This window comes from Sardina pilchardus, chromosome 18, assembly GCF_963854185.1.
Source record: "Sardina pilchardus chromosome 18, fSarPil1.1, whole genome shotgun sequence".
Taxonomy (NCBI): domain Eukaryota; kingdom Metazoa; phylum Chordata; class Actinopteri; order Clupeiformes; family Clupeidae; genus Sardina; species Sardina pilchardus.
Window position 1 is genome coordinate 31,996,545 of NC_085011.1, and position 27,396 is coordinate 32,023,940.

Genomic DNA, 27,396 nt, shown 5'->3' on the forward strand with positions numbered 1-27,396 from the left:
AAGGTTGGGTTGTGTGTGAATTGCTTTGATATAGGCCCTCCCCTCCCCCCTGGTGCTCAGTCTGGGTGTTACGCCCTTCTGCCTTCACTAGATGGTGTATGGCCTAATACTCGCAACCATTTCTTAGCAGTAGCCATCTAGAGAGCTTTCCCCCCTCCCCTTTCCCCCCTTTTGGGTGGTGTTCCTCTAGCCTGCCACTAGGGTGGGAAATGCCCTTTTGTTATTTCGTTTGGACTAGAATGTTTATGGTGGGTGCCTGTTGCTATGTAACTTATGTAATAAAAGAGAAAAAAGCCTGGAACCTTGAAACCACAGTGTTGGTAAATAAAATCTATTTTTGTATTTTTGTAAACTCAGCCTCTGTCTAGTCATTAAGTTGTCTACCTTATGCGGGATATTATTCACAAATTGACCACAAGGTTACATAAATAAAATGTCTTGCCTTGCCTATAGTTTCCAGTCTGTTTTTTTGTACTAGCTAACATTTGCTTATTCTAATCCTCAGTTGGCCAGCCAAACCATATCAGTAGCAACAAACTAATAACCCCAACCCGAGTCACTCGACCACCTTCTGGATCTTGTGTTCAGGCAAATCTGACTCTGCCCACTGGACCTAGATCCAGCTCCAACCGTTGTTCTGCAGCATAACCTTGGGATTTGTATGTAAGTATACACTATATTGCCAAAACTATTGGGTCACCTGCCTTGACTCGCATATGAACCTAAGTAACATCCCATTCATAATCTATAGGGTTTAATATGACGTCGGTCCACTCTTTGCAGCTATAACAGCTTTAACTCTGGGAAGGCTTTCCACAAGGTTTAGGAGTGTGTTCATGGGAATTTTTGACCATTCTTCCAGAAGCGCATTTGTGAGATCATACACTGATGTTGGACGAGACTGGCTTTTAGTCTCTGCTTTTATTCATCCCAAAGGTGTGCTATTGGGTTGAGGTCAGGACTCATCCTCTGACATCTATGGACCTTGCTTTGTGCACTGGTCTACTGGTCCACAGTCATGTTGACCATCCCCAGACTGGGCTTGGCCCCTTAGTTCCAGTGAAAGGAACTCTGAATTATTTAAGCATTATCGCACGAGTGGGAGTGGTGTTGTTGGCCAATATCGCCATGGCTGTGGTTCGCCGCAGGCACGAAGCCGAAGGCTGAGTGCCGTAGGTAACTACAGCCGTGGCGATATTGGCCAACAACACCACGACCACTCGTGCGATAATGCTTTTATACAACAGTTCCATTGCCAACAAAAAAAAGATACCCGAGTGCATTTTTAGGAAGGATAATTATTATTTGCCATCGTTTTATTTAGCCCAGTTCCTCCGCTATGCGAAGTAGGCCTAGCTCAGAACGCTTGTAGTCCGTGAGCCAGGGCCTCAAATTATGGAAACCGTTACCGAAAAGGTGGCAAAGGCTACCATACCTTTTCTGAAAGCCTGGAATCTCAGCTTTTCAATGATGTATGATGGCCATCTGACAAGAGTAGCTGTTTTGAGTTATGACACATAATGTAAACTAAGGTTAAAGAAATAATGTGTAGAAATCAAGCAGAACACTGGAATATTTTATTTTGTTATGTTTGGTATAATTTTAAAGGGGAGAGTCTGAGCTTTCATTTAAATCCTTTTGTAAACATTTTGGATAAGTACAGCCAACCCTGGAGCTCTTCAAACCTTTAATCACACACATTTCCCTACCATTTCCCTGCCATTTTTTGTCTTTTAATCCTGTGGCACCTGGGAGCATCAGAGAAACAAAATCCAAACACTGAAATACTGGCATGACCCTAAGGATTCAGGAAATGTATCATTTACCCATATTATCTGATTTGGAGGGGGTGATTTACAGTCTTGTATCAGAGATGGCGTTTTTTCAAAGACATAAACAGTAGTGTACTATTACCCTTGGCTAATTTGTTGATAAGTCGAGTTGAAAGTCTGAGGTAAATATATTTTAGATAATAATTATTGATACAGATCATTTTGAAAAAGTTGTTATTCAGCATTCTCAGCATTTTTAGATAGTTAAAAAGGTCCTTAATACATATCCACCACATATCATTTATATCAGGTCCCCACTTTCTTTGAATTTACATAAAAAAATGAATGCCTTGTTCTCAGGCAAGAAAATACACGTATACACAGGCTGCGATACTGTAAGTGCATTTGCAGGCCATGGTAAAGTGTCAGCCCTAAAACTTTTTCAGAAGAATGAAAACTTCTGTGAGACCTTTCAGAAGGTTGGGGCAGACTGGGCAATGACACCTGAGTTGTATGCAGCCTTAAAGGAGTTCACATGTCAAATGTACAGCTCCAATTCCAGAATCACCAACATCAGTGAAATGAAGTATGCACTTTTTTGTGCAAAGAAAGGCGTAGAATCCTGGCAGTTAACTCCATGCTCGGATTCTCTCAGGAAGCACGGTCTCAGAGCTAACTATCAAGGTGCTATCTGGAGAAGATGCCTCGAGAACAACCCTGAAGTTCCTTCCCCAGTTGAGCATGGATGGTCTAGACTGGACCAAGATGGTGACTTACAGCTCTCCATAGACTGGTTCAATGTCTCCATTGGTCCACAAGCAGTACTTGAGTTTCTGTCCTGCTCATGCAAGAGGGACTGTGTCACTCCTCATGTCAGTGTGTTGCACTGTTTAACAACTTTTTCAAAATGATCTGTATCAATAATTATTATTTCAAATATATTTACCTCAGACTTTCAACTCGACATATCAACAAATTAACCTTAAGGGTAATAGTACACTGTTTATGTCTTTGAAAAAACGCCATGTCTGATATAAGACGGAAAATCATCCCCTCCAAATCAGATAATATGGGTAAATGATACATTTTCTGAATCCATAGGGTCATGCCAGTATTTCAGTGTTTGAATTTTGTTTCTCTGATGCTCCCAGGTGCCACAGGATTAAAAGACAAATGATGGCAGGGAAATGGCAGGAAAATGTGTGTGATTAAAGGTTTGAAGAGCTCCTGGGTTGGCTGTACTTATCCAAAATGTTCACAAAAGGATTTAAATGAAAGCTCAGAGTCTCCCCTTTAAAATGATACCAAACATAACAAAATAAAATATTTCAGTGTTCTGCTTGATTTATACGCATTATTTCTTCAACCTTAGTTTACATTATGCATCATAACTCAAAACAGCTACTTTTGTCAGATGGCCATCATACATCATTGAAAAGCTGAGATCCCAGGCTTTCAGAAAAGGTATGGTAGCCTTTGCCACTTTTTCGGTAACGACCAACCCCTCTGGCTCACGGACTATTGTGGTTGCTATGCAACTGCTAAGTCAAAGAACATGGAATGCCGTCTCTGGTTAAATCAAAGCGAAGAATCAACCGTCGCGGAGTGATTATTAGCTGTGAAGAGTCACCAGTGGTGATATCGGTTAATATCACCACTGATAGAATGCGTCTCGTCCAATCAGACATTGCTAAATCGTTCGACCGGACCTAACTGTTGTATAATCAGTGTTAACAAAGAAATGTTGGACAATTAAAACATAAAATGAATGGGGGTAAATGGAATGCTAATTCCAAGTGAATCCATATTTGCCTCAGAGCCTCCCATAGGGGGTACGCTCTCTGAACCCCTTGAGTATGTAGCAGGGTTAAGGAGTGGAACACCTAACAACTGGGAATTGGTTGGCCAATAGGTGTACCTAGCTATTGTATAAAACATTGCATGATGGTATGTATTGGGGGTTGCTCAGACCTGCACTAGAGCAGACAACCCACTTTTACACACACAAACATCCTCTATCCACAAGGGGCGCCAGCTACTTCCGGTCTTGTTGGTGATTGACTATAAGACCTGCGGAATGGCATTCAATCGAGGCTCAGAGAACTGGGGAACTCAGATGCTGGGCCGATGCTGTGAACCTCCCAGTTGCTTTGCCGTGTGATTCATGAACTGTGCACTTGGATTGACATTAGACGGCTGACAACTATTGTGCAAAGTTGTCAAGTATCATACAGGGTGTGAATAGCCCAGCTGTATGGTCAAGGCTAATTGTACCCGGGTGTAAATAGTCACTCTGTATACATTTAGGGTCAAAATCTATTGTTGTGTTTCGTAGGCCTACTTTTACTTAAAAGTGAGAGGAAAGTGAAAGTGAAAAGTGAAGGAGAGGTAGGATTCGAAACTCGGATCACGTGCACAGAGACCCCATGTACTACCTTACAACATTCTCTAGCGATAACTTGAAATTCCTCTAGGTAGGCTACAATACATTTTTTGACACATACTGTAGATATTTAAAAGATGCAAATAATGGCAAATGACAAATAATCGGTCGGCTTAAGTAAACTTTTTAGCTCATTTACTCACAATTACGTCTTACAGTAGCTGATGACAATGTATGTATGTGGCAGAGAACACCGGAAATGGTGAATTGCGACACAGGTACGATACTTTCTAGAAACAGGTAGGCTACAATGTAGTTTTTTGAGTACAAGTTGCATCATGCCATGGCTACTTAGCAACATCGTTGCTAACTTTTGTAGAAATGGACCCCTGATTAGTTATATTCTTTATTTTACAAGACTGATCCTGAGTATAGGATTGGTTTGTCCCTAGAAGAAATCTTTAAACAGAATCTATCTCATAGGGATGTGTCAACTACAACTAGCAGACCAGTAAGGTTGTCTTTACACCAGCAGTCCTTGATGCACAGTTCTGATTTTCTGCCTACAGTATATCCAATTTTTCGGACTGCCTGTTTACATCTACGTTAGAGAGTGGCCCATATCAGATATGTGTTTACATGGTTCTAACATTAAGGCAAAAGTGATCTCCAAAGAGCTATATCTATCTGGACATTGGACAAGGTAATGTTTCACGATTCTCGCGAGATGTCTTCGGGTAATTCTTGAAGTTGCATTACTGGTCCTCTTAGTAGCGACCTGCTATGGCTATGCGCTACAGCTAGGTGAAGTAATAGCCTATTACAAGTTTGTTTACCATCAGACTTCATGGTTATACTAAGGTAACAATATTGCATAGGCTATAAAGGAACTGGAGAGCCTACCGCCTTTATTGCAGCTGTTCCATTTCTGTTTTTATTTTAATTACAATGTTCTGCCAGTTGTCATTCACATGAAACTAAGAGTAACATTGTATGTCATGTAAATGCAAAAACTTTGTGAAAAGATTGTGCCCATTTTCAACTATCTGAAACCAGTCTGGAAGTTTGGGAATCCATGCAGCTTTTATAAGTACATGTCCTATTTTTTCCCTATTTATATGTCCATGCTGCACATCACAATTGTGCTACATATGACCAAAAACTCAGAATTGGGTCACATTTAATGAAGGTGTAAACATACCCATACAGAGAGATAAGGGGAACAGGGTCATTGTGTTGTACAAATTCTTCACTTTAGGGTGCTAAGTATGACTTTGCTAATGGGATAGTCACATTCACATTCACGTCTTCTTTAATTTTCTTCTGAATTCACTATTGCTTGTTGAATACCTCAGAGAAAAAAACAGGATAAAGACACAGTTTATTTCCTACTTTGCTTGTACTCTACCCACCATTTTTTTATATTAATTAAGTCCTTCATTCATATTTCAATTAATTATTAATATTGCATTTAAATAACAACAACAATGTATTCCCATAATGATCCCTTATAATATATATTACTCTGTAAGACGGGTACTTGTTTTTCTGGGAGTTGGTAGTACAGGGCAGTTAAGTGAGGGCAGTGGGGGCAGTTAACATTTGTCATTCTATAACAAGAGAGTAACAATTGCCTTTCTTCTCCTCTGTGAGGAATAAAAAAGATATGACTCAAATAAATGAGCTGGTTGGAAAACCCAGCATTTACACATTATGGATCCTGTGGGGAAAAAATAAATGTCCAGTGTATTTCAGTGCATGTTGTTTTAATAGAAATGCCTTTGAAAATCACATACATAATCTCAAGCTAAAAGTCATCTTTCAGGCAACCAGCACAACCATTGAACTTATGTACCGAATGCGATTCATTTGTGGACACTCTTTTTCTCCGCCACATACATACATACAGAGCGGAGTACACTGTCCTCTTAGACCCAGGTGGAAACATTTCACCCTAAATGCTTCTGCTGAATTTGGGAGACTGACCCCTATTGGTCTCTTGCAAAGTGAGGAAGGCACAATATAGAGACTTCCCACTTGCCATTTATTTAAGGGTGCAGAACAACATAAGCTGAGTACAAGAGGATATAGTACAGATATTATTAAAGAAATGTAACAAGTTGCTTTGACATTCTATCAAAATCATCTAACTGTACACTTATATACAAAGAGTATTTCCTATTCAAATTGGATCCATGAAGTCCACTGCATATCTAGTCATGCAAAGGTATAGTTTGTTTCTTTTGCTGCCATCCAACCGCAGTGATTGCATAGAAGAGAATTTCACATATTAAAACATAAATCATAGATTCTCTTTATGGTGATACCATTTAATTGTTTTGTGCCTCAAAAGAAGCTGACAGAACACAGCATTTTGAATTAGTTCTACTTCACACAATTTCTGTTTTGCATGTGAAAGTGTGAAATATTCCTTAGTTTTCAAAACATCAGTATTTTCCTTTGGGGTAGGTATACAATTGGAAATAATATAATTACAATTGAGGCAGAACTGCAATGAAACATCTGACACCATACCTTCCAGGACAAATATTTATTGGTATCAAAGCCAGAAAGAACACATTTAAATCTTATGTTTTCAATATCAAAGTGTCTGCCAACTAACCGAGGACTAATTTAAGTCAAGAGCCAAACTACAAAGAAGTATCTTGAATGCAAAAAAAGATGAGCTCAGGGATCATTTCGTAAACAAACAAAATACCCCTTTTGTCATTACCTCCTCTGTAGCTGCAATGCTGAAGAGTAAGTGTTCTACTGTCTCAACAAAAACAATAACAACATTATTTTAGGTGTCCAAACTCAATGGTGTGGAGATCACTAACTTTTTGTACATTCACTTTTTGTGTGTTTGTTTTGCTGCTGCTAAATAATAATTCATAATATAATTATATACATATACATATACGGTATACAATATATATATATATATATATATATATATATATATATATATATATATATATATATGTATATATAACAACTTCATGAAGACAACTCTATAAATCATGATAGACTTAGGCTTTCCACTTTCCAACATACAGTTGGGAAAGAAGTGCTGATGCATAGTTCTATACACATTGGAGGCTTGAATGAAACTAATTGCATTTTTAAAATCACTAGGTTAACTAATATCTGTATTATCTTCTAACTTTATTCTCGTAATAATGACTGTAATGGCAAGCACCATTCCAATCATACACACATTAACCTAAAAAAGCCCCCGAAAACATTTGAAATTTGAGAAGATAAAGCATTTCAGTGAACAGCAATAATAAAATATCTGACAGGATAAAATCCACTATTTGGGAACAAGTTTCCAATGTGTCATTTACATGCATGCTGTATGTGTATGTGTTCACATGTTTGTACACAATAACTAAATGTTTCATAACTTTATACATATTTTTCAGGCTTTCCTTCTTGAGAGGCTTAGGCTGTAAAATTGTTTAGATATACACACCACTGATTGGATCCAAATGTTACAATTAGGAAGAGAATTAAAGTTTATACAATTTCATGTTTCAAAATGATGACCTTGTCAGTCACCTGTGTTTGTCACATTTGCTGAGTCTGTTAAACAGAAGACATTGCTTTTAAAAAAATATTATAATTATTTCATTCAGAGCAGAGCAGTGCCACATTTAACGTCACTCTAGCTCGGCATGCAGGTTGGAAATACATACTGGGTATATCTGTCTGATTTGAACAATTTGTGCCTACTAGCTTATGTACGTTTTGCTGTTTCTTTTTCTTTATGCTATGATGGCATATTTGAGTATCTTGAAAAACGTTATAAAAATGAAACATATTACAAACAATTATGATTGTTAGCATAAATAATACTTCAAAATGACTTGACTACAAAGAACATGCATTAAACTCGGTATCTTCATGTAATTAGACATTTGAACATACAAGTCTTAAGACTGGATGTACACTAAGCAAACAAATCTGCCCTATAAAATTACCCTATAAAGAATTATTTGCAGTATGTAATAATAATATATTGTTTTATACACACCCACCTTGTGCTTACCTGTTTCCTTAAAATAGGCTACGTAACAAGTGCTATCTTTTCATACAGTACAAAGTCTTTGTTTGAAAAAGTGAACATGAAGAGCTAAATAACCACATTGTATGAGGTCAGACTATTTGATTTTGGTCACACACTCACTGTTTTAGTCACATTCCTAGCTTTATGTATTTTGAAATGAATATGATCTTCAGATACAGTATATGTATTGAATTGTGCTGTATGAACTCATATGATTACTCTCATGAAAAAATCTACTTAAATATAGTTTTAACTAAACCCAACATCTCTATTTAGAAGAAAATACTCCTTCAGTATCAAAAAGAGAGAGAGTATGTGCGTGTCTGTCTGAGAAAGAACATGGAGAGAATGGAGCCAGGAAAGGGGGAGGCCAGGCGACTGGCAAACATGGGAGAGTCAGAAGTTTGCATTGCCCATACCAACAAGCTCCTATCTCATTAACACACCCCTGAAATAAAAGAGGGCATTTTTGGCTCACAGCAAAAAAAAAATTATCATAGTGATGATGTTCCTTTGCCGTCAACAGAGCTGCGATAACGTTGTTTGATGATGACTTTCTCATGAATGTTAAGCAGCCACTGCAGCGGAGGAAAGGGGCTTATCAGCGCCTAATGCCCATCTCTAATTCCTGCCCTTCTTGAACCACCCATTTTCTAACAGCGTTAACTGTCAAATTTACATCCCGTCTTAATGCCACTAAAGAGTACAGGGGATGAGGAGTAAATGACAGCAATGTAATGAGAAAGGCATTCCTCTCTCGCATGAAAACATGCTCTCTACCTCAGTCTCACTTACAGGCTGGAGATTTGCACAGTCAGAGAGCTTACCCCCAACATTTGGAAAGCAAAATGATCCCAAAGGGTTTTTGTGCCTAAAAATAAAGTGGTCTCCAAACAAAATCTAGAGACAATGTACTGCAATGCAGACTATGTGCCATAATTTACAGATTTGTATTGTGAAATCATATTTAATTTACCAAGGCTCTCATTCCTATTATGCACCTCAATATAATCCAGTTGATCTCTTATTACAGGCCTAGTCAGCGAGTCAAAGAATACAACGATATCATTTCGGTTTCCAGGTTAAGAGAGACTTCTAAATGGTCATTTTGAATTGTGAAAAAATACAATGGTTATTATGTGTTTGTAGTATTGTATTTGTTCTACAAATGGTTTGTAGTACTAATGGTTACTAATACTATAATAGTTCAACACATGATTTTGAGGGGAGAGGATCCCTTTACTCAATAAACATGGTAATATGATAAATGAAACATGGCTATAGAACCATTCTTCTGTAATTAATGAAAGAAGTGAATGTCTCCAATTAAGATTTAAATAATGAATCTGAACTTGGTCCATACATTTAATTGAATAATTCACTTAACCACTGTAATTTTGGTTTTATCTCTTGCTTATTGTGTAGTTTGCTAAATGCAAGTGTAGATTAATTTCATTGTGGAGGAACTAAAATGTATGAGTATAACACAGATCCTCCTCCTTGGATCTCAGAAGTGATAGGTGACAATCTAGGTCTTGCAATGTTAATTTGTTGTGAGTATTGAAGGAATTGACAAGCAGATGTGAGCTAACCGGACCTATTTAGAAGAAACTAGGCTAGGCCAGACGTCCAAGTTTGCCCATAGGCCTAGGTTGTGTAGCCTATTACTTAGATGACAGTAAACATTTCATTGCGTAGATGAGCAACACAGGATTGAGAGAATATCAGATCATCTTAACATTGCTATTATTTGTTGAAATCAAACCTGAAGAGGGACACAAGTTTACCCAACTGCTAATCCTACACTCTCATTGATTTTTTTCCCTTTTCATGCCCTGAAGGATTGCTCCTCTTAATCTTCTTATCAAAAATATATCTCTCAGTAATTTGACACAAGGGGAGGCAAGGGCCCCTAATTTGCAGGGCCTTACTCAATGTGCATAATGCACATAGGGCAGTCCAGCTCTGACCTAACACATGGTGCTACCTGTAAGGGAAACTAAAACCCTATGCTATTTGCTCAGTAACTGAAATAAAATCCCATGCCTGTTGAGTTTATCCTGTTTTTTTCTGTGTGCAAGGTGCTGTGGCATTACAAGGTGTTTGATATTGTGGGGCCAAGGGCCTGGGAATGTATCAGTGAGATCATTCTAATTTCACAGCGTGTCATTATTTGTTAGTGAAAATAATATTACTTCAATGGTGTTTTTTAACTGATGCATTTTTGGAAGGAAATTATCATAGAAATGTATGGTTAACTGTTGTTAGCTAAGTTATATTATTGTCATATTTCTCACATATCACACATGCAAAGCACTCTCCACATTCATTCTGGTAAGATGAGTAAAAGGAGGAATAACAATATTTTGCCGTGTTATTAGTTAACAAAAGCACACTATTGTTCTTCTTAAGTTCCCTATCCTCTGTTTTGTTTTTATTGGTGTGCATGCGTAAAGAAGGCATACTATTCTTCTTCTTAAGTTTTACTTACTAGGGGTCCAAGCAATGAATCTGCAGGAACCCTATTGTATTTGTTCTGATAATTTTCCATTATTAGGGGTCCAAGCAGAAACGCTGCAGGAACCCTATTGTTTCTGTTCAGATTATTCCTCCTTATTAGGGGGACGGCAGTGAAGTTTCGGGAACCCTACTGTGTTTGTTCTGATTGTTCCTCCTCCTCCTCGTCCTCCTGCTTATTATTATTATTATTATTACAAACCTAACAGAACAGCTTTTTCAATTTTTGATTTATTATCCAGATTTAAACATGTCAATCAACTTTTGAGATGTGGCTTATAATTACTCTATTGCTTCTATCTGATCTTGTACAATTCTATTCAAACTTGGTAAACATTATCATAAGAACATTCTTTGAACGCTGCATTTTGTGAAATTCCGTTTACAGCTGCAACATATCAATATCTCGTGAACCATTTCACATAAAAATGTGAAATTTGCCAAATTTATACCTGGACTGATTTCATCATCTGCCATTTGGCTCACTCTTGGCTCTCAATTTTGATTGGCCCACCAAAATATTGACAGTATCTTCTCTTGGTCCATTCGTATCCAAACTTGGTACATACAACCAACGTAACATTCTTTGGACACACACTGAATTCCATGACATTTTGTCTATAGGGGGTGCTACAGCCACCACACGTCCGTATCTCATGAACTGTTTGACATAAAATAGTGAAAATTGGCACACTTCATTTCATCAGCAATTTCAGTTTATGCCATTGTAAATGGCCAATCCTTATGAAACTTGATAGAGATATCAATCCAATTCAAACTCTGAAACGTCTGGCTGGAACTAGTGTAGGGTGGAATTTGTTGTTCTTTTGCGATATTGGCAGCAAAGCTAAACTTTCACAGGTCACAAATTTTGTCCCATCTTCCCGAAACACATACATGATCTTCAGATCAAGCCTTACAATAGTAACCGTAAGGTTTTTTGATTTTCAAAAGCATAGTCACTAAACAGGAAATAGGTCATATCTCAGGAACGCTTTCACATATCAAAACCAAACTTGCTACATGGCCTCAGGGCTCCATTGTGAGGATGGACAAAAAGTAGGTACCCGGTCATTTTGGTGTTTTGGACGTTGTGTTAATGCATGTAACTTTTGACCTTTGTGCCCGATTTCAAACATGAGGTACTGTTAGAATCTTTGGATCAAGCCAAGTTCAACACAACCAATGATGTACAATTTTGTCATATTGTTTTTTCTGATCTTCATGGATTTGACACACATGATCTTCAGACCATGCCTCACAAATGTTAAAGGTAGGGTATGGAATTCACTTTTTTGGCCATTTTTGCTAAATCACTTGAAATCCTATTCCTAACCCACTTAAAGCCACTGATTGGAAGCACTGAAATGGAAATGGAAACATGTCAATCATCTGTGGAACGGGCAGGGCTCGAAAAACTCCAGCCAATTATATTTTTGACCCGCTAGTATCATTTCACAGCTCGTTCGTCAATCTAACGGTCTTAATCTAATTGCTGCACTTCTGAAATTATTTCATACCTATTTTGTTCCGAATCACAGGCTGAATCGATATAAATTCCTCCATTGTCCTGTAAGTTCAGTTCGGTCTGTTTAATTTTTACAATGCCAACATTTGAAACGGAACAAATGATGTAAACAAACACACGTGAACTTTTCTCTACCCACACACATTCTCCGATTGGTCACATTTTGACCAGTGGCGGACCATCAGGGCCTCCAAGGCCTTCTCTGAAGGCCGAACTATTTTCAAACAAATGAAAAATAATATTGTCTTTAATAACATTTTACTTCACCATTTATTATTTGCCTCTGCTTCTCCTTCCCCGATCGTTTTTGACTACTACCGCTGTCCACTATGTGATTTGATTGACAGACTGTCTGAAGAAATAGCGAGAGGGTGCGATATATTTTTATCCAATCGCATGTGTTCCCTTGTTAAAGGAATATTTCGGTATTTAACACTTTAAGCCCGTTTTCTGTATTGCCTAGCATGAAAACGAGTGTTTGACACCGAAATCGACGATTGAGCCTGTTTGTGGAATTTGGCAGTTTTAAAATGGAGCTCTGTGCATGGACTAATACTATTCTGTCCTTAAAACACCCCTAAACGTTCGTTTTTAAAAATGTGCAGCTCCATGTTACCATGTATACAAGGTTTTCACAGAGGGGTTTGTTAATATATTATTCTTAGCCTGATTTACATGACTTTACATCTCTTATGTCAGAAAAAAATTTAAACTGGCTTTATCCAATGTTCAAATTTTATCTTTTTAAGTTAATGCAAATCAGTGTATATTTAATTACATTATACCTTCAAACATTACATTTCAGAAAACTTGTAATACATTTATTTTTCATATTGATTAGGGATGCACCGATCCGATATTTGGATCAGATATTGGCCCCGATATTGACAAAATGAGCAGATCCATGGGCCGATCCGAATTTAATTTAATTTAAAAGAAAGGCTGAGCCATGACGTGCAACCAGCCATTTAGCGACGCTGTAGCAGCTGCCGGTTAGAGTGTGCTTCACCACACTGTGTGCTTTGAGTGTTCAAATTCACGGATGGGATAAATACAGAGATCAAATTTCTCTCATAGGATCAAAATAATATCTATACTAAACACCATTTGTCATAGATTAATTAAGATCTTCATGCGTTTTGTTACATTTAGGCAACACGTTTTGTGCAACAGTCAACACAAAATAGGCTACTCAAACTAAACACATTGTCATTTTCATCTCATATCTGTATAAATTGTTCTTGGTATCAAGAAATACAAATGCTCAAACTGGCAGCTAAAAACTTCTCATTTATTAGATAAGACGTACAACCTCTAGTACCGTTTACCACCATTCAAACTCTGTGTGAAGTTGAACTTCTAGTTTATCATGCAGAAACTGAGGGGCCGTTCCACTATGAGTAAATAGAGGGGTTTCGCGGATGACACCATTTTGGCAGGGGTGTTTTAATGTATGCCAATAATATGGGATTTTTATCTGCAAAATTGTTTTGGTGGGAGAACATTATGTATTGTTGAGTTTTATGTCAGCTATAGATTTATTATTTAGTAATAACAGTGAACTTGAATTTGAATGCTGTTCCAAAGTGCTGCTGGTGCACAACTGTTTATTTTTAATACTAGTAATATAATCAATAATGATGATGATAATAATAATAATAATAATAATTATAATACCTAGAAATGCAATTCCAAGGAATTACCAGTGCACGAAAATGCAAAAATGTATAGATAGATTATGTAGATATGGTTACTAAGGTGTAGCTAGGGTAAACATGGTGGTTGCATAGTTTAAAGAGAGTTGATAGTGTGAAGGTAGACAGTTTAAAGCTTAAACATTCCATTTCTAACTTAAGTAATGATTTCTAACAGGTATGTTAAAATGTTAACTATGCTAACAATGATAACCAGGTTGATTGGTTTACTTAGCTAATGATTTCCAACAGTTATGGTAAAAATGCTAACTATACTAACCAGGTTGATCAACTAACTTTATCCAATCCAATCCAATCCACTTTATTTATATAGCACAATTTAAGCAAGTCAAGTCAAGTCAAGTCAAGTCAAGTCAAATTTTATTTATATAGCACATTTAAAAGCAACAGCATTGCACCAAAGTGCTTTACATAGAACAAATAAATAACAATAATAATAATAATAACAATAATAATAATAATAATACAATATTAGTAGGCAAAAGGATGGGCATTGTGATAATATTAATGAAACATAGAAACTAAAAATAAAAACAAATAAGAAATTAAAGAAAAGTTAAGAAGTTAACACAACAGTGGAGATAAACAAAAAGGAAACATTTGAGGGAGAGGTGGAGAGGTCAGGGAGTGTTAAAAGCTAGGGAGAAGAGGTAAGTCTTTAAGTTGGATTTAAAGCTAGTAATAGTGGGGCAAGATTTGACAATATCAGGAAGGCTATTCCAGAGTTGGGGGGCATAGACAGAAAAAGCTCTGTCACCTTTGGATTTAAGTGAAGCAGAGGGAATAGAAAGAAGACATTGTGAGGAAGAACGAAGAGGTCTAGGAGGACAGTAAGGAATTAAGAGATCACAGATGTATTGAGGTGCTAAATCATGTAAGGCTTTATAAACAAAGAGCAGAATTTTAAAATTAATTCTTTGTTCAACAGGGAGCCAGTGAAGTTTAGCCAACACAGGTGTAATGTGGTCACGTTTCTTAGATCCAGTTAGCAATCACAAACACAGGGTTTCCAAAGTGCTGTACAACACAACAATAATGACAACAGTAGAACAGTAGAAAAAATAAACAGGATAAAAGTAATACAATAAAATAAAATAACACATATAATAAAATAAGAAATACAACAAGTAAAAACAAATCAGATAAATAAGTAATTAAATAAGGACCACTGCCCACACAACACATATACATCACAACAATAAACACGCTACCTGGTGTTAAAAGCTAGTGAAAAAAGGTGGGTTTTAGTAATGATTTAAAAAGAGGTAGTGAAGGGGCTCGTCTGATGTGGAGTGGCAATACATTCCACAGTTTTGGAGCTGCAACAGCAAAAGCTCGTTCTCCTCTGAGGTTTAGCCTAGTTTTAGGCACAGTCAAAAGCAGCTGGTCAGCTGACCTGAGAGAGCGGCTGGGAGTGTAAGGGTGTAGCAGCTCGGAGAGATACAGTGGGGCAAGGCCATTCAAGGCTTTAAATGCAAACAATTTTTTTTTAAAATGAATCCTAAAATGAATAGGCAGCCAATGAAGTGAGGCTAAAATAGGTGTTATATGCTCATACTTTTTAGTGTTTGTTAGGAGACGAGCAACAGCATTTTGGACAAGTTGCAGACGGGCAATGGAGGACCCACTAACCCCGTATAAAGTGCATTGCAGTAATCCAGCCGAGTGGTCACAAAGGCGTGGATTACTGTTTCAAAGTCCTGTCTCTGAAGAACTGGTTTAATTTTTGCCAGCTGCCTTAATTGAAAAAAGCTGGACTTAACCACAGCTTTAATCTGGGTGTAAAATTTAAGGTCAGTGTCCACCTTTACCCCCAGATTTTTAACGATTGGCCTGCGATACTGTGCTAGGTAGCCCAGATCAACCAGGGGGGTCACAGAAGTGCCACGAAAGACCATCACTTCTGTCTTCTTTTCATTAAAATCTAAAAAGTTAAGGGACATCCAGGTCTTAATGTCATGTAAACACTCTAGCAATGGCTTTTCACTGTAGGAGTCTGCCTTTTTAACCCTATGAGCCCTAAGCTGTTTTAAGGGCATTTTCACTACCTCTAGTTATCCTGGTCACTGTAAGTGCCATTCACACATGTTACATATTGTATTTTTCAGCACAGTCTAGGCTACCAAGATCTGCCACAATATCATGTATAAATACTTGCATTGATTTGATTTAGATTTTTAAATAATACAATTTTAAAAAGCATACTATACAAATTCTTACATTTTGACGCGTATCTCACCACAGCAAGCTGACAGCTCAACATAACTTACATGGTTGTGTAGGCCTGACTGTCCTGAAAATGTCAATATAAGAATCATGGTGGAGGTATACTTTGGGGCTGAGCAATTTACAGAAATATGTGGTGTGTGCCTTCCAGAAATAAATGGCCATTTTTATTTAGTGATGAGAAATTACTTTTTGACACTTTTTGCGCTCCATATTTGTGACACTAACTGATCTGACCTGACTTGTTTGCGTGGTAGCACACATGACGTGCAGAGATGATGATTCTCTATAATATTTTTTTTACTGCATTGGAATGAACAAAGTAAAGGCAAAAAAGTGTTTATTTGTCAAACAAATATGGATGCAATATGAGTCTTGAATTGGATACCATACAGGAGTTTGCTAGGATCTCAAAACCATATTATGAACGTGACTTGCCATAGAGAAACACATGATAACGTTGGATTATGAACATACCGGTAGGCTTATGTCACACAAAAACATGGGGTAAGTGGAGCTAAATGAAGTTATTATTTTGCTGTCACTTAATTCGTCTGTTTTCTGGCCTAGAAGGTTGTATTTGGTATCTGTGGATAGCTCTAACTCTCCTCTTTCATCTGATATGCGTGCCATATCGTTTTGATAGCGGTTTCATGAGTAAATCAAACGAGAGTAATGGTAGCCGAAGCTATATGACATTATGATTTGTTTGTCACTTCGTCTGTTTTTATAACACAAAAGGATCGAAGTCTTTGGTATCAATGGAAAGCTCTGTTTCTCCTCTTTCATTTGATATGCTTGTTGTGTCTGTGCGATGTCGGGTGCGTGAGAAATTCAAGCGAGAGTGCTGGATGCCTGGGTGAACGCAGAGCAATATAGACTGTACATATGATATACTTTGATTAACTTCATGATTTTATTTTATTTTCATACTTGATTGTACAGACAAGTGTCTAGTCTCGTTGGAAAGCCACGGTTCTGTTCTTTTGTGCAGTATTCGTTTCATCTCGCTGTGACAAATAATCGCGGAGCAATGTAACAGAGAAGAATGGGTGTGTTTTTTGACGCACTTTGCGTCCGTCGGATTCATAGGGTTAAGGGGGACATAGATCTGACTGTCATCTGCATAACAATGAAAAGAGATACCATGCTTCCTGAGAATTGAACCAAGTGGGTGTAGATAGAGGGAAAATAAGAGAGGGCCAAGCACAGAGCCCTGTGGCACCCCCTGTGACAGGGGAGCGGTGGATGACACAGAGTCAGCAAGGCCAACACAGAAAGTTCGCTGGGACAAGTAGGACCTGAACCATTCTAGTGGTGTGCCACTTATGCCCACCCACTGCTCCAAACGAGCAATCAGGATGTCAAGATCCACTGTATCAAAAGCTGCAGTCAAATCCAAAAGTAAAAGTACAATACAGTGACCAGTCTTTAACTTAATTAATGATTTCTAACAGTTATGCTAAACATGCTTACTATGTTAGCAATGCTAACTATGTTCATGATGCTAACCAGGTTGATTAGCTAACTTAGCTAATGATTTCTAGCAGTAATGCTAACTATGCTAACAATGTTAAATATGCTAGCAATGCTAACCAGGTTGATTAGCTGACTTAGTTGATGATTTCTAGCAGTTATGCTAAAAATGCTAACTATGCTAACAATGCCAATTAGCTAACTTGCTAGTGAGGACTTCTATTTTGAAACATTTGTTGATAGGGTATCCATGGTGGCCACTATCAGGAATAAAGAAGTTACTGTAGTAAAATCATATTGGTTGCTATGGAAACGGTCATAAACACTTAATTTTAATGGTTGCTATGTTGGTTGCTAGGTACAGGGAGGTTTCATGTAGTTGACTGGAGGCATAGTTGATGATAACTGACAGTTGAAATGGTTGAACAGTTAAATAGTTGAGTAGTTTCAATGGTTAAATGATTTAATAGTGTATTATTGCAGTGAGGACTTTTATTTTGAAACAGTTGTGGAAAGAGGAAACAGTTAGCAGGATATGTAGTCTCCAGAGATTGTATGCTTAAAGCCTGAGAGAGGGAGTCAGGGAGATGCTGCAGGTGGCTATGAACACCTGGGATAGGATTCTAATTGCTTAACGACCCGATTGTGATGTCATAGAGGCCAATGTTAAGTCTATGGGGAAATTTTAAATAGTTTTTAATTTATAGTTTAAAAAGTATAAAAGTTACAAAGTTGAAAAATACATAGCAGCCTTCTCCTATTGAATACCTACGTTGCAACGTTTGAATGAAGTTTCTAGGTTAACCCTATGAGCCCGACGGACGCAAAGTGCGTCAAAAAACGCACACATTTTCTTTGTTACATTGCTCCGCTATTGTTAGTCACAGCGAGATGAGACTTATATTGCAGGAAAGAGCAGAACCGGGGCATTCCAATGATACTAGACACTTGTCTGTACGATCAAGTATGAAAATAAAATAAAATCATGAAGTTAAATCAAAGTATATCATATTTACAGTCTATATTGCTCTGCGTTCACCGGCGCATCCAGAACTCTCGCTTGAATTACTCGCAGACCACGCATCGCACAGACATTACACGCATATCAAATGAAAGAGGAGAAACAGAGCTTTGCATTGATACCAAATACATCGATCATTTCGTATTATAAAATCAGACGAAGTTACAAACAAATAATAATGTCATATAACTTTGGCTACCTTTACTCTCGTTTGATTTCCTCGTGAAATCGCGATCAAAAAGATATGGCACGCATGTCAGATGAAAGAGGAGAGCTAGAGCTATCCACAGATACCACATGCAACCTTATAGGCCATAAAACCTGTCAGACTAACAGAAAATGAATGGATCAGTGATTTTCGAATGAATGATGGCCATTGGCCATGCAAACTACGAGAGCTTTTCGGGAGAAACAATGGGAAAACAGGAGTTTGGCAGGTTTGCTCTAGCCAAAGATTGCCTAGTTACTATTTTTATCTAGCCAAAGATTGTCTAGTTGATTTATAAACCGTCTCTGCTCTAGCCTTCCACCTCCATAGATACAGTACAGGCCAAACGTTTGGACACACCTTCTCATTCAAAGAGTTTTCTTTATTTTCATGACTATGACTATGAAAATTGCAGATTCATACCGAAGGCATCAAAACTTTGAGTTAACACATGTGGAATTATATATTTAACATAAAAGTGTGAAACAACTGAAAATATGTCTTATATTCTAGGTTCTTCAAAGTAGCCACCTTTTGCTTTGATTACTGCTTTGCACACTCTTGGCATTCTCTTGATGAGCGTCAAGAGGTCACCAGACATGGTTTTCCAACAGTCTTGAAGGAGTTCCCAGAGATGCTTAGCACTTGTTGGCCCTTTTGCCTTCACTCTGCAGTCCACACGGTGGTTGGAACCAAAGGTCTCAGATTTTGACTCATCAGACCAAAGCACAGATTTCCACTGGTCTAATGTCCATTCCTTGCGTTCTTTAGCCCAAACAAGTCTCTTCTGCTTGTTGCCTGTCCTTAGCAGTGGTTTCCTAGCAGCTATTCCACCATGAAGGCCTGATTCAGGCAGTCTCGTCTTAACAGTTGTTCTAGAGATGTGTCTGCTGCTAGAACTGTGTGGCATTGACCTGGTCTCAAATCTGAGTTGCTGTTAATGTGCGATTTCTGAGGCTGGTGACTCGGATGAACTTATCCTCCGCAGCAGAGGTGCCTCTTGGTCTTCCTTTCCTGGGACGGCCAGTTTCTTTGTAGCTCTTGATGGTTTTTGCGACTGCACTTGGGGACACTTTCAAAGTTTTCCCAATTTTTTGGACTGACTGGCCTTCATTTCTTAAAGGTCCCATAGAATGGTTGAACGGGGTATATATCCTTGTTCTGTGATGTGACAGGTAGCCCCAAAAAAATGGGTTTGGTCTGTAATGTCTTAGAAGCTTTCTAAAAACCTCTCCCAGAAAACTATATCAGGGTAGGGGATTTCAAACGCGTGGTTTTGCACCTATTTGGCGTCCCTATGGGCTTAACTGGCAACCTCATTATGAAATGCGAGGACTTGACGCTGGTTGGCTGTCTTTGCTGCCACTCAAAATAATGTAAACTTGCTCGTCTTCAGAACACAGACAGACCAATATTTTACAGATATGGCCCATTCCCAGATTGAGCCTTACAGTATATGTTTGAGCCCGAGTCCGAAGAGGGCACTGAATCGGAGGAAGAAGAGCCAGTTCAGCAAAGACTGGATTTAAACGTTTCTGAATGGTAAGTTTTTTGGGTTTTTTTTTTGCTTGTTTCTAGCGTAATACTTGCCCAAAGTGTAGTAACGAAGTTATAGCACAGGCTAACCATTTGGACATTAGCCTATAATGATTTTGCAGCATTACATTGAGAATACCAATTCTACTCTAGATGCTACTGCATAAACCCGAGGCTGTTCGGGTGTTGTGTTAACGGTAGCCTAATCCAGCCGAACGAAAATAGAAAAGTTTTGCGTAGACTGTAACCATAAGTGTCTCTGCTGTAACAACATGAGCGTCAAAACAGAGCTAGACAGACGCTTGCTCAAAGGCAGAAACTTGTTTTGTAAAAGACAAGTCGAAAGTGTATAGAAAAGTTGGAATAAGTTCGGAGTGGCACACAAACGAGAAGGGCACTACAAACTCTTTAGCATCATTGAACTTTCTCATCCAATGAAAGCTATCGCCTGTGCAGTCACTTTAGACCAGGCAACAGTAGGAGTTGCAATCAGATCGATCACTGTCCACTCCTCACTCACCAGGTGTTTGTGTGGAAACTGTGTTCGCATGCCCACAGAGAGAGAGAATATGTGCTGCCGGGAAATACAACAGGTACTAAGACTGTACAATTCCATAGTCAGATGTACAAACATCTGTACTTAACAATGTTTCATGAGTATGACCTATGGACATGCAATAGATTAAGCATGACCTTTTCTTGATGTAGGTCACACGACGAATGGGACAAGTACCCAACCACATAGTCTGCATGACTGACCATCCTGGGGCCTATTGCACAAAACTAGGATAAGGGATTAACCCGCGATATCTTGGTTATCCTGGCTCAATTTATCCGTGATCCAGTTGCACAAACGCGGGATAGGGGGCAGCAGGATATGTTATGTGGTATAAGTTACCATGGCGATTTATTCTGTGGATCTAGCCTGCTCCTGACCAGGCTAACAGCCAAGATAAGTTGATTCTAATGGTAATTACATTATCTGATTGGTTCAGCTAGCTGTCATTCAAATGAGACCTCCACGTGATTTTTTTAAAAAGAGCTGTAGATTTCATTTATATTATTTGCTACATGCATTTACTCGCAAAACACAGCAGAATGTGTGCCTAATACCATATGGATGTCATTTAAATGATGATGGCCTTATACATAGCCTACTCGTTGTTTGCTTCTTTTTTGACAGATGTTTGATGAATAGGCTGCTGTAGTAGTTGATTGGAAGTGGAGGGGACATTTTTCGAAGGTGTTTTCAACTAATTCGGCTTTTAAGACAGATTAAGATACTTTGTGCATCTTTGCGGTGGCAAAGCGCTTCCTTAATGACGTTGCGTGCTGAGACAAGGAATCTCTCACACGTAGTAGCATACGTAAATTTGCATTCCGTTGATCTGCCACACCTACTCCTGCTATGTAACAGAAATAATCATGATCCCCCATCCAAAAAAGTAAAACTTTACCTCGTTGTTAGTCTATATCAAAAGCGGTTGTTCACTTTGTGTGCAAGACGCTATTTTTCGCGTCTTTTTATTCCAACCGTGAGTTATTTGGGGGAGAAACGAGAACGCGCACACGTATCGGATAACTTACACCTGGCTTGATGAATCCGTGTCTGCTCATCCTGGATTGGTCTTTGTGCAACCAATTAAGCCGGTACGCTCTTGTTTTGGATTCAGTGAGCGCAGCTCAGTAACTTATCCCGGATATCTTAATTCTGCTTTTGTGCAACGGGCCCCTGGGCCCGTATTCACAAAGCATCTTATCTTACCACTAAGAGTACTCCTAAATCGCGCTAGAAGATTTTAGTTAGGAGTTTTCCCATAAAAGTTATTCACAAAGCCTTTCAGACCTACTTTTAGTAAGGAGAAACGCCCACTCCTAAACTAAAAGTGAGTCTTCGTTGCTATGGTTGACGTCATTACTCATGCACGAGCTTGATGAAAGTGACCACCTTGATTGGCTGGTGATTATAACGCGGGAATGATGGCAAACCTCCCCTACAATGACGAGTTGAGTGACAGGTGTTAGGTCTTAGCTGGTGAGAATGCGTGCGCTATGTCGGGCTGTGAAGGATGGAAGATGATGAATAAATAGGCATAGCCTTAATGAATAAAAAGAGTAAAGCAAGCCTAGGCTTAATGAAACACTATGGACTGGAGCAGTATCTTTGCAACATGTTTTAAATGAATCTGCATGAAAACACGTAGCCTATATTTGCAAAGAGGAGAAGCGATTTAATTTAATTAGGCACAATGAGACGTTACATTTAGTTTACATGCAATGGTGGTTTTGGTTGTCGGTGGCATTATTGCATTTGCATCCTTAGTTGCAATGCACATTTATTCCCTTGCATGACAGCGAGCTCCTGCACTGCACGGTCCTTTCAAAACATCGCGACGTGAAATGCCACTAAAAGCGGGTTGTGAATAGGTCTTAGTGAGTTAGAAGTCCTCTCGAGTTCTTTTACACTGTCCTAGACTTAGGAGCTACCTATAGTTTGTATAGAAATGAAGTGACACATACAACGGTAACACTTTATAATAACTACACACAATTCATCATCTATTAAGTATTTGTTAACTATTAGTTAATGGTTTGTTCATCATTAGTAATTAATTGTTCATGCATAATTTATCGTCACTTAAGCATTTGTTCACAAAGTTATGATTGGTTTGTTCATAGTGAATAAGCCTATTTCTAAAATATGTATAAATTGTTGCTAATACTTAATATAACATGCAATAACATTTTGCTAATGAAATACTATAATACTAATAATACATTATTTAACAGTTGTTACATATGCACTAATGATTAGTAAGGATGTGAATACATGTTTTATAAACCACTTCCTAATACTATAATTCATGAACTCAGGAGTTACAAGTGATTAGTTAATGATTTTTGTGAGCTCATCTAAAGTGAGGACTTCTTATGCCTTGCTACACATTTACAAATAAGTTGTAAATACTACATTCACATTCATTCATTAAGCTGACAATTTTATCCAGAGCGACATACACAATAATGTCAATTAAATTAAACACAACCGCAGAAGCTGGGATTCAAACCCTCAACTGAACAGGCAACAGTATGATAGACCTGCTCCTTAACCACTACACTACCTCTGCTATTATTGTTATATTGATGGGATCTAGTTTTACTTGTTTTCAGAGGACTACTTTCCTGTTATGCGTATGACTACATTTGATGTAGCACTAAGCAGCGCATTGATACAATAGTTAGAGAGTTAAAGCATACAAGTAAATAATTGACTGACGTATACTGAAGTGAAGTTAACCAAAACATTGTCACTTTACTCTGGTGTTTATTGATTGTTTGTTGTGAAGTGAAGAACATAACATCCGCTCAGTTAGAAACACATAAAACTACAAGAGTGTCTTCTACTACACACTGTTAAGCATGTTATTAAATACTGTGTTCTTAATTTTGAAGCATAATTCCTAAATTAACTCTCATCTGTAAATCATGCCTATACACAATTATGTTTGTTCATAGCAAACACGCGCATCTGTTTTATATTTCTGAATTTATAGCTAAAATAGCCATGGGCAGGCGTAGTGTAGTGGATAAGGCATTGGGCTAGCATGCTGTAAGCTTAAGAATATTCGGGGTTCAATCCCCGGGTGCCACCATTGTGGCTTTGCTCTTTAATTTCATTGATAGTGTAAGTCTCTTTGGATGAAAGTGTCTTAATAAATGCAACTGTAACCTTTATAACTGATTTGTAAATATGTAGCAAGGCATATACAGTCCTCACTTTAGATCAGCTCACAAAAATCATTAACTATAACCACTTGTAACTCCTGAGTTAATCATGAATTACAGTATGAGAATTAACATAGGAGTAATACTTTACAAATGATGATCAACGCATTTACTAATAGTTTGTAACTGGTTCATAATAGGGATATGATTTCATTTATACATGGTTATTTCATTATATATAAGGCATAAACCATGTATTTACAAACATTTGTTTTATTTACTATGAACAAACCATTCATAACTTTGTGAACAAATGCTTTACTGATGATGAATTATGCATGAACAATAAATTACTAATGATGAACAAACGATTAACTAATGATTAACAAATGCTTAATAAATGATAAATTGTGTGTAGTTATTATAAAGTGTTACCGAACTCTTTGATGTTCTTGGTGTTGCGAACCAGGTTGTCGTTGGTGCTCTACATCACATTGTTAGATGCTAAATCTCCTCTCTGCAGGCCGTCTAATCATTGTTGCTGATGAGACCAATCACCGCTGTGCACTCTTAAAATTGGGAGAGCCTCCAGTCACTTTCGTAGTTTGCATGGAGAGGAGGTTCCTGGAGGAACCCCAAACTTGTTCAAATTTCTAAGTCCAACGGTTTTCGTCACTTGGCCAAGTCTGCAGCAAACAGCTAACAGGTGGGTAATCTTTTGATTTGTAGATAAAGTTATTGATGCTCCCATTTAGATGTCGATAATAATATTACATGGATTAAAGGGTCGCGTTATTTATGTTAGCCATGTTTACGTTACAGTCCATGCTAGCTTGATATTGATTTTTTTTTACTGCTAGCAATCAAGTGTTTTCAGACATGTTTAGTCCAACAGCAGAATGACCAGTTTTAACTGTCATTCGACCCATAAAGGTATATGAAAGTCAGCTAGCTACTTATTTTCCACTTCCCAGGCAGTTAGCCTAAGCCTCCTGCCTTGTTAACGTTTAGTGTAAGTGGCGGGGGTCTCCTAGTTGTTGGTGCGTTAACATTAGCCAGAGACGGTCATCATATTGCTAACTTCATGATAACATTTGACGTTTTTTTTATATGTCGACGTTCGTTATATCGTTACAGATGTATGAAACTAAAGGTGTATGTTACTGCTAACTTGGGGTAGCCTATGAGGTCTACCTTGGCTTTTTCCATGGTGTTATGATAAACTTGCTCAATTACGAAAATCTAGCGTCGTCCCTTTATGAACCTAGCTAATAGTAGTAGACGGTTTCCCCAATAGCAGCTAGGCCTAGCCTACAGCAAACAAGACTACAGCACTGCTAACCATACATTCACTTAATAAAACAAGCTATTCATGAAACTTTCTTTCTTATCTTTCTTTTTTATTTTTGCAGAATGAACAGATCATCAACATCGCAGTGGCCAGTTGAGGTTGTCTGTGAGTGGCTTGAATCAAATAACCTGGACCAGTACACAGAAGAATTCAGAGGTGGGAGATTTACGATTGTCCTCTGTGTGGCAAACAGCTATTTTCACTGATAAAGCAAATCCGGCACATAGAGCTCCACAGTCCCGCCCCTCCTCCGAGAGAGGTGCTTGTCCGGAAGTAAATTTCTCATTCATTTCTCCCATTGACTTCTGGAAAAATTCGGATATAAAGAGTTTTAGACCATGCCTCAGGCTAACCAGCTACGATGTGACTCATAAGCATATAACGTATAATTTCGAGTGAAAAAATGAACAGAAAATGTAAAAAAAGCGAAAGGTACAAGACTGTGTACATATCTTAAATTCCGAGATAGAGAACTCAAATCCCATGATGCTTTGCAAACGTACACACATTTCCAACATTTGCAGCCTAACGATAGTTTAACATGGTTCCATATTAATCTGAGAAAAGAAGATGATTACTTCCTATCGTTTCCATTGAGTAAATTCAACCTTCAAGATGAGAAAACCGTTCTTTTTCGGAAGACCACACATCGGTCCTGACAGCCCTGCAGCCATTTTAAGTTTTGAAGTTCCAGCGAGACATAGCTGGACGATAGGCGCGGGAAAAGTTGAGTACAGTTTGTTTAGGATTGCCATGTCAACGGCGATCTCTACCAATCAAAGGCTCTGCTTTCACCAGTTTTACACGTTAGGGTGTCGGGTAGTGTAGTACTCTCTCGTTAAATCGTGAATAAAGCATTGTTTTCTCAAAACAAGGTTGATGCCCCCATTAACTTTTGACATCTATATGAGCAGGTATAATCGCTTAGTCACATCGTAGCTGGTTTTAAGTCTACTATGGACGGTTACGATGTTATGGCTTATTCTCCAATTGTCAATGGAGAAATTGTATTGGATTTTTTCTTCCGGACAAGGCTGTGGGCGGGACTGTGGAGCTCTATTGGACTTTATCATGAAAGTGATGCAACGTTTTCATTAACTTGTGGTCTGAATGGATGTGGACAGGTCAACAAATGCTTCAGTTCATATAGATCACATCTTTATAGAAAGCATAGAGATCTTCTAGTGGCAGTTTATGGAAATGAAGACCAATTTGACAACTAACTTGGGTACTAATTGTGATTCATCCTAGAGAATGACATCGATGGAGAAACCTTGCTTTTACTGACAGACCATATGGTTGAAAATCTCATTCCAAATATCAGAAATCAGGTTGTTTTCCTAAAAAAGCTGGAGAGTTTAAAGCAAAGAAATGAATCTGAAGCCAATACTTCATCATCTGGGTGAGTACAATTTTCCAACCGCTTTCCCACGCGCTATTCAAATTCAAAATCTCTGTTTGTGTTGTGACACTTGTAAACATGTGACATGATCAGCTATTTAATAAATATTTTAAATAACATTTTTACTTTATAGAACCCCAGAAATCCCAAAAGAACCCCCCCACAACAAAAAAGGAATGGCCAGTCACTTGCAGGCCGTTAACGGTAACGTTGGCATTGACGACGCAAGATGGCGCCGTACTATGGCGACTCGGTATTGCTCTTTGTTTGTCTTGTTTATATGGTGTTTTGTGTATTTTTGGGATCATGCAATGGACTTATTCGGTACGACAGAGCCGAACTCATGCACATTCGGGACAATATGCCAGTTTCACAGCCCCCCGTTTTGGATTTTCCATCTAATCTTTCTCGAGGACGGCCGAAACATCTGTCGAAGAAAAGGGGTAGGCGAGGTGGAGCACTC

General features: G+C 38.2%; 1 long non-coding RNA gene across 3 annotated transcripts; it reads left to right on the forward strand.

Annotated features, from left to right (window-relative positions):
• Positions 1-427: 427 nt before the first annotated feature.
• Positions 428-27,129, forward strand: LOC134064294 (uncharacterized). Of its 3 annotated transcripts, XR_009936273.1 has the most exons (5): positions 428-663; positions 11,995-12,017; positions 24,704-25,687; positions 26,783-26,933; positions 27,067-27,129. It is a non-coding gene; the product is annotated as an uncharacterized LOC134064294 (long non-coding RNA). The 3 variants fall into 3 exon arrangements; XR_009936274.1 differs by lacking the exon at positions 11,995-12,017; XR_009936272.1 differs by lacking the exons at positions 428-663; positions 11,995-12,017 and having other exon boundaries at positions 23,633-25,687.
• Positions 27,130-27,396: the final 267 nt, after the last annotated feature.